General features: G+C 33.6%; 1 long non-coding RNA gene across 1 annotated transcript; it reads left to right on the top strand.

Moving 5' to 3' along the window:
• Nucleotides 1–692: 692 nt before the first annotated feature.
• Nucleotides 693–3008, top strand: LOC120441458. Its single transcript, XR_005614146.1, has 5 exons — nt 693–921; nt 1442–1481; nt 1628–1674; nt 1987–2031; nt 2882–3008. It is a non-coding gene; the product is annotated as an uncharacterized LOC120441458 (long non-coding RNA).
• The last annotated feature ends 4650 nt before the right edge of the window (nt 3009–7658 follow it).

Consider the following 7658-nt stretch of genomic DNA (forward strand, 5'->3'; position numbering starts at 1 on the left):
ATTTGAATGTTCGGGGGGAATCAAACGCATTTTACTCGCAGTACTCAAGCTGACTTACCTTTGCTTGAATGACGGCGTACTCACAACGTGGAGGCTTAAAAATAGCCAAATCTTGTACCCAGTCCTTGGTGAATTGGATGTGCGCCTCCAGAGATTTATAATTGCGAAACTGGTGCGCCGTGTATGCGCTGACTCCACAGACAAGGTACGAGAGTAGATCATGCTAAGTCAATAGCGGTTTGGTCTTCAGGGTTTCTACTCCACGGCCGTATTTCATACGGGTCCACATTTCAACAATCAAGTACCGTCTCTTTGCATCTGGACACAATCTGTCTCTATACCGTCATTTTCTTTTGAGCTACGTTTCAGAATGGTTCGTAGCAATCTTGTTTTGATTCGTGGCCTGCCAAGATGGTGCTGCGCTCCCACAATGCATTGCGACATTACGTCAACTCCAAAGCCCTTTGCGTGCAGGAGAGTATGCGCATGCGCATTGCCATGGTGGTTTAAAAAATAAAGATATAATGAAAAGTAATTAATAAAAATTAAATATTTAAACATTCCCACAAATGTGCAATGAACGTGCAAAAATTCTCTTTATTAGTTATTGCTGTTTCTTTCTTTCTTTCTTTCTTTCTTTCTTTTTTTTGAAAAATAACGACGTCTCTGAGGCGCGAATTCCGACAGTGAGAGGAACGGCCGGATGCAGGAGACGGGAAGAAACAAGCCGATTATGTTCGCTTTAATTAAGTGGTTGGAAGATGTAAAATTCTCAATTCTGCCAACTGAACATATACGAGATTTTAATGAAGATGAATAATTAGCCGGCATGGAGGAAACGGACCTTTATTTGGTGGAGTGGCGACAAGAAGCCAAAAGGCGGGTGGCCGGTCTATGAAGCCTCCATCATCAAGCTAGCAGGTGCCTTTTCTCATATAATATTACTTTATTCTCGCTTATTTAGCGCAGGCGTGAGCTGCCACCCAGGCAAAAGAAAAACAGAAGTATATCACGTTATAACGTGAAAAGTTTATCGTTCTAACAATATACTATCATGTTAGTACAATATACTTTTCATGTTTGAACAACATTGTACGAACAATGTACATAATTATCACGTTCGCACGGACGTGATAATTATGTATATTGTAATAACATGATATTGTATTATACAAACATGAAAAGTATAATGTTAGAACAATAAATTTTTCACGTTATAACGTGATATACTTCTATTTTTCTTTTGCCTGGGTGGCAGCTCTACGCTTCCATAATTTGGTAATCAAAATATGTAATTTAATTGATTATATTGTGACGTACTTTTGCCTTTTCTTATTATTCTGCCTTCTCAGAAAGGGAAAAAAATACAAATAAAACTGTTTTACACTTGTTATATACAATAACTATCAAAACCTATTCACATTTAATTTGGCTTTCACAGAAATCCCACCTGTCCTTCTGGCTACAGAGTACTTACCAAGGTTAGAAACAAAGCACAGTTATGCTTTATTAATGTTCGCTAATTACAATGTTCCACATTTCCTTGCTTTTTTAAGTCATGTTTAGGCTTTTTAGAGTTTTTGTTTTTTGTTTTTTTAGCAGTAATGTTTCTGCCTATTTATTTCAGCCCATGAAATTGAATGCAGATCTTCCTGATGTGAGATTTACATAAATGTAAGTAATTTTGTTTGTCATTGTCATTAATGTTGTTGCTGTTGTTGTTTTTGTGCAGTTTGCAATCATATAAACCTAGCAAGCATCAGTCAGCACAGTGACTAACCTAAACTGATTCTTGCTTTATTCACATATATTATATGTAATTATATATACCTGCACATTGTACCTAGGGTTGCAGCCACTTGGCCCCACCCGATTGTTGTGACAGCCCTGATTGTACTTATACACTGCATCTGAACAGGGAACAGTCTGCCACATTAATGTATTTTTAAGTGACTTATTTGTAATACATGAATTTGTTTCTTACAGATGTCAAAGTCTCAACCTCATGCTGCCCTCCCCCATCCTCCTAAAGTAAGTATTTGTTGTTGTAGTTTTTTATACAGTGTCTGTGTCACATGCTAATCATAATTATTGAAATAACTGTTTTCTAACAGATTTTCCAAAACACTAGTTATGTTTGTTGTCATTCAGACCAATACTACTGCTTAGACATTGCTTAGTGGTCATGCATGTTTGACAAGCTTGTTATGATGCCAAAACAGTAGGCCTGTCACAATAATCGATATATCGACTTAACACACAATACATGTACATGACCTCAATAATTGTTGATGATGCAATTTATCTGCCATTATATTTACAAAAATAAAATATAATAATAACAACACAATAACATTAAATAACATTCTTTTCTATTTGTTAGAAAATTTACTATTTATTCAAGTTTTTATGGTATCTAATATTTTGATACCTAATTTCCATGATCTAAATATTTATTTATTTTATTTTATTTTATATTTTGTTGGTTTGTCAATTGAAAGTGTGTAGATCTTGCATTATTATGGTGTTATATTATGATTATACATTCAAAGACATAAAATGGTCTTAAAATGACAATGACATAACTTATCGCAATTGTTTATTGGTCAATATACCGACCAACAAAAGTTGTTATCGTAACAGGCCTTCAAAACAGACGGTTTTATGATTGATAAATTCAAAAATAAATACATTTAATTTCTCTGAGATTCTCTAATATTCAGTTACAGTTCACAACACAGCTACCTGTACATGCAGTATTATACTGTAAATATAAATCTCTGCATTTAGCATCCGACTAGAAGAGTCACAGTTACTGCCTCTTTTTTTTTTTTTACAAATACCTGTACTATTACTAACACATTTACTGTTTTACTTTTAGCCTGTGGATACAAATGCAGATTTCCTTAATGTAAGTTGTGCATTTTAATTACATCATGTTATTTTTATTATTATTTATTTATTTTATTTTACATTCAAATATTTCAAGCTTCTTGGTTAAAGAAGCTTGATTGCCAGTAGGTAAAGAATAGTTCACCCATAATTGATATTCCCAATTAATTTCTCACCTCTGATTGAATGCCTTTGTTTGTTTGCCTTTTTTGACTATAACAAAACATTTTTGCAGGATATATATGGTGAATTTATATGCATAGATACAGTCGTAGTGTTTGACACATGCACACAGCAGTAGATGTACTAAAAAGGAAATAATTACAATCATGATGTTGATTGCTGATGTCAGTATATATATTTTAGAGGAATGTTTTGTTTTTCACCCAAAATGAACTATGTTGCTTCAGAAGAGATTTATTACCCTACCTGACTCTTATATATTGTTCTGTTTTTTGTTTGATTTTGTTATAGTAATTGTGCAAATACATAGAATGTCTGCAAAATCACAGTATATCTGTTGTGTTATAGTATTACTACTAAGGCATAGCATTTCTACCAAATCATAGTATTCCTTCAAAATCATGGTATTACTGCAATTTTATAGTATTTGAGCGAAATCGTAGTATTTGTGAAAAAACATACTATGTCTGCAAAATCACAGTATATCTGCTATGTTATAGTATTACTACTAAGGCATAGTATTTCTGCCAATAAGAGTATTTGTACTAAATCACAGTACTTGTGCCAAATCATAGTATGTCTGCCATATTGTGCTAGTTGTGCAAAAACATAGACTGTCTGCAAAATCATAATATATCTATTATGTAATAGTATTACTACTATGTCGTAGACTTTCTGTTTTGTTATAGTATATGTGCTGAATATAGTATATGTGCCAAATCATAGTATTTATAGCAAATCATAGTATTTGTGCTAAAACATAGTATACTGCCACATTAGAGTATTTGTGTAAAATCAGAATGTCTGCAAAATCGTCATATATCTGTGATGTTATAGTATTACTACTAAGGCATAGTATTTCTGCAAAATCATAGTATTTTTGCAGAAACATTGTACTTCTGGTAAATCATAGTATTTGTGCCAAAACATTGTATTTGTACAAAGTCATAATATTTCTTCTAAATCATAGTATTTCAATCAAATCTCAGGAGTTGTGCTAAAACACAGTATTATTGCCAAATCATAGTATTTGTACCCAAACATATCAGTTCAACTTATTTAACTCTTCTCAACAGCCCAACACCTCTTCTTCATCCCGTTTCAGCAGAATTGTGAGTGTTTTCACCCCTTTTCAGCACAAATCCCAGCTTTTTCAGGTGTTTTCAACAGAAATCTCTTTTTTAGCAGACATTCTGCTGATTCACCTGTTTTCAGTGCAACGTTCTACTTCTTTACCTCTTTTCAGTAGAAATTCTGCTGATTCACCTATTTTAAGCAGAATTTTCAGCCTTTCACCTCTTATCAATACAAATCTCAGTATCTTCTGCTCATTTCAGAGGAAACCTTTTCACCTCTCCTCTTTTCAGTACAAATTTGAACTTCTGTACCCCTTTTAAGCAGAATTTTGCCTTTTCACGGCTTTTCAGCAAAAGATTCTGCTTCCTTACTTGTTTTCAGCATAATTTTTCAGTTTCTTTACTGCCATACAATTTTTGCAGCTTTTCATCTTATTCAGTCATTTTCAGGAGACAGCTTCAGCGTTCCGGCATCCACACAGCATTTTCGCAGGAAATGCAAACTTTTTCTAGTTATGTGGATGCCCTCAAAGGGCTTCCACACTATTGAGTTCCTGTTTCTCTTTATTCTTTATTCCACTATTTACTAGTTGCTTCCGTACGTTTTTTGGCACTTAACTACTTCCTCAGTTTTCAGCCGATTTTCTCCGTTCAAACTCTAAACTGTTCTGCTATTTCTGCTAATTCCTGCTATGACTTTTGGTGTTTATTACTATTATACTTATTAAAATATTACACTTTTTTCCTTTAATTTGTCCTATTGAAACGAATGGGAAACTTCCACAATTCTGCTAAAACTTGCTTGTTTTTGAAACGTAACTACTTCCTCATACTTTCACCTAGAAACTCCATTCAAACTTTAAAATGTTCTCAGATTATTGGGCTATTCCTGAGTGATTCAGCTTTTTCAGATCTTCTACCGTTTTAATTTTATACCTCTTTAAGTTTTCAGTTGCAAAATTGTGATTTTTCAGAAAATACATGTGTTGCTATGGTTGCTATGCAATTAACTCAGAGTGAGGGCTGCTCTGTTCTGAATTTTCTCTTCATGTCTGAACAACTTCTTGCTGCTCGCTCAATTTCCACTCAACCCCCACAAATTATACATCAAAACGTAGGTATTTTTGCTGGCTTTCAGAAAATGTCACTATCATTGTTGTGGGCATTGCAGAATTTTGGCAAATCTCCTCAGAGCAACACAAAGTCTGAAAACTCTCCATAGAGAGTCAATGGAGAGTTTGTTCAAAATCAGCACTGGAATTCTCTAATGAGAGGCATATTCGAATCGTCATATCTCCTTAACGAAACAAAGTTGAGACATGACGCTTGTGCCAATATATCTTCAGACATCCCTGATGCTCACAGTTCAATAATTTTTTCCTCACCTATTACCGTTTGGCCATGAATTACACTTGTTTGAGGATAGGAAATTCGTGCTTTGCTCAGATTTCTTCAGATTTCAAACTCTGGAAATGAGGCACTTTTTTCTCTCATCATATCTTTTTGATGGATTTCCACAGAGACCTGAAAATTCCCAGGACTATTCACCAAAGCCTGCTGTTTCTTGCGGTGAAAGAATGATTTTGATGCTCCATATAGATTTAGAGTTACAAAACGTTGTTTGAGGGCAAGTCAAGGCAGTTTTGCTTTGCCTCTGCTCAGTTACAGTGTATTACAAGTCATATATCTTTAATGATTTATATTTTATCTCTGATTTATGAAGACCTGCAGATTCCCCCATCTCTTCTGAACAAAACGGTGTCAGAATGACCGTTCTAGCCCCTACGGTTAGGAAATAATGGCCATTTGTTCGAGGGGAATCCTGAATGTGAGAAATACACTGCAGAAAACTTATACCTCTCTCTGTGTCTGTGTGTGTAGGTGCTGATTACAGCAGGTACAGCTAATTTAACTGACCTAGATATACCAAGCCCAGACTCTTAACAGCCACTGTTCCCTTTAGGCTCTGTGTATGTGTATGTTTGTGTGTCTGTATCAATATTTCTCCCATGTTAAAGTATTACTCCTCCATAATAGTATTTCTGTTAAATCAAAGTACTTCTACTACATCTTAGTACTTCTGCTCAATCATAGTATTTCTGCTAAATCATAGTATTTTTGCCAAATCATGGTATTTGTGCCAAATCATAACATTTATGTTATGTTATAGTATTACTACTAAGTGGAGGAATTTCTGTCATATTATAGTTTATGTACTGATTACAGTATATCTGCCAAATCATAGTATTTATACCAAATCATGGTATTTATGCAAAATTACAGTATTTCTGCTAAAAAGCAGAAATAGTACCTTTTAGCAGAAATTTACGCCAAAAGATAGTATTTATGTTAAAACAAAGTATTTCTGCTAAATCATAGTATTCCTGCCAAATCATACTATTTGTACTGAAACATAGTATTTCTGACCATTCGTAGTATTTGTACTAAATCATAGTACTTGTGCCAAATCATAGTATTTGTGCCAAGGCATCGTATTTGTATGGAGTCATAGTATTTCTTCTAATTCAAAGTATTTCAGTCAAATCTCAGAAGTTGTGGTAAAATGCAGTATTTCTGACAAATCATAGTATTTGTACCCAATCATAGTATTTCTGCCATATCATTGTATTTGTGCCCAATCATGGTATTTTTACCAAATCATGGTGTTTTTGCCAAATCATGGTATTTGTGACAAATTATAGTATTTGTGCCCAATTAATATTTCTGATATGTTATAGTATTATTACTGAGTCATAGAATTTCTGTTATGTTATAGTATATCTGCTGAATATAGTATATGTGCCAAATCATAGTATTTGTGCTAAAACATAGTATTTCTGCTATATTGTGGTATTTGTGCAAAAACATAGAATGTCTGCAAAATCATATTATATTTATTATGTTATAGTATTACTACTAAGTCACAGTATTTCTGCCAATTCGTAGTATTTGTACTAAATCATAGTACTTGTGTCAAATCATAGCATTTGTTGCAAATCATAGTATTCAAACCAAAACATAGTATTTGTACGAAAGCATCGTATTTGTACGAAGTCATAGTATGTCTTCTAAATCATAGTATTTCAGTGAAATCTCAGTAGTTGCGCTAAAACGCAGTATTATTGCCAAACATAGTATTTGTACCCAATCATGGTATTTTTGCAGAAACAGTATTGCTGCAAAAACATGGTTTTATTTCAATTTCATAGTATTCGAGCAAAATGATGTGATATGTGCAAAAATATAGTATGTCTGCAAAATCATAGTATTTTTGCAGAAACATTGTATTTCTGGTAAATCATAGTATTTGTACTAAATCATAGTATTTCCGCCAAATCATAGTATTTGTACTAAAACATAGTATTTCTGCCCAATCGTAGTATTTGTGCAAAAACAGAATGTCTGCAAAATCATAGTATATCTGTTATGTTATAGTATTACTACTAAGGCATAGTATTTCTACCAAATCACAGTATTCCTTCAAAATCATAGTATTACTGCAATTCC

This window comes from Oreochromis aureus, linkage group 1 (genome assembly GCF_013358895.1).
Source record: "Oreochromis aureus strain Israel breed Guangdong linkage group 1, ZZ_aureus, whole genome shotgun sequence".
In the NCBI taxonomy this organism is placed as follows: Eukaryota; Metazoa; Chordata; class Actinopteri; order Cichliformes; family Cichlidae; genus Oreochromis; species Oreochromis aureus.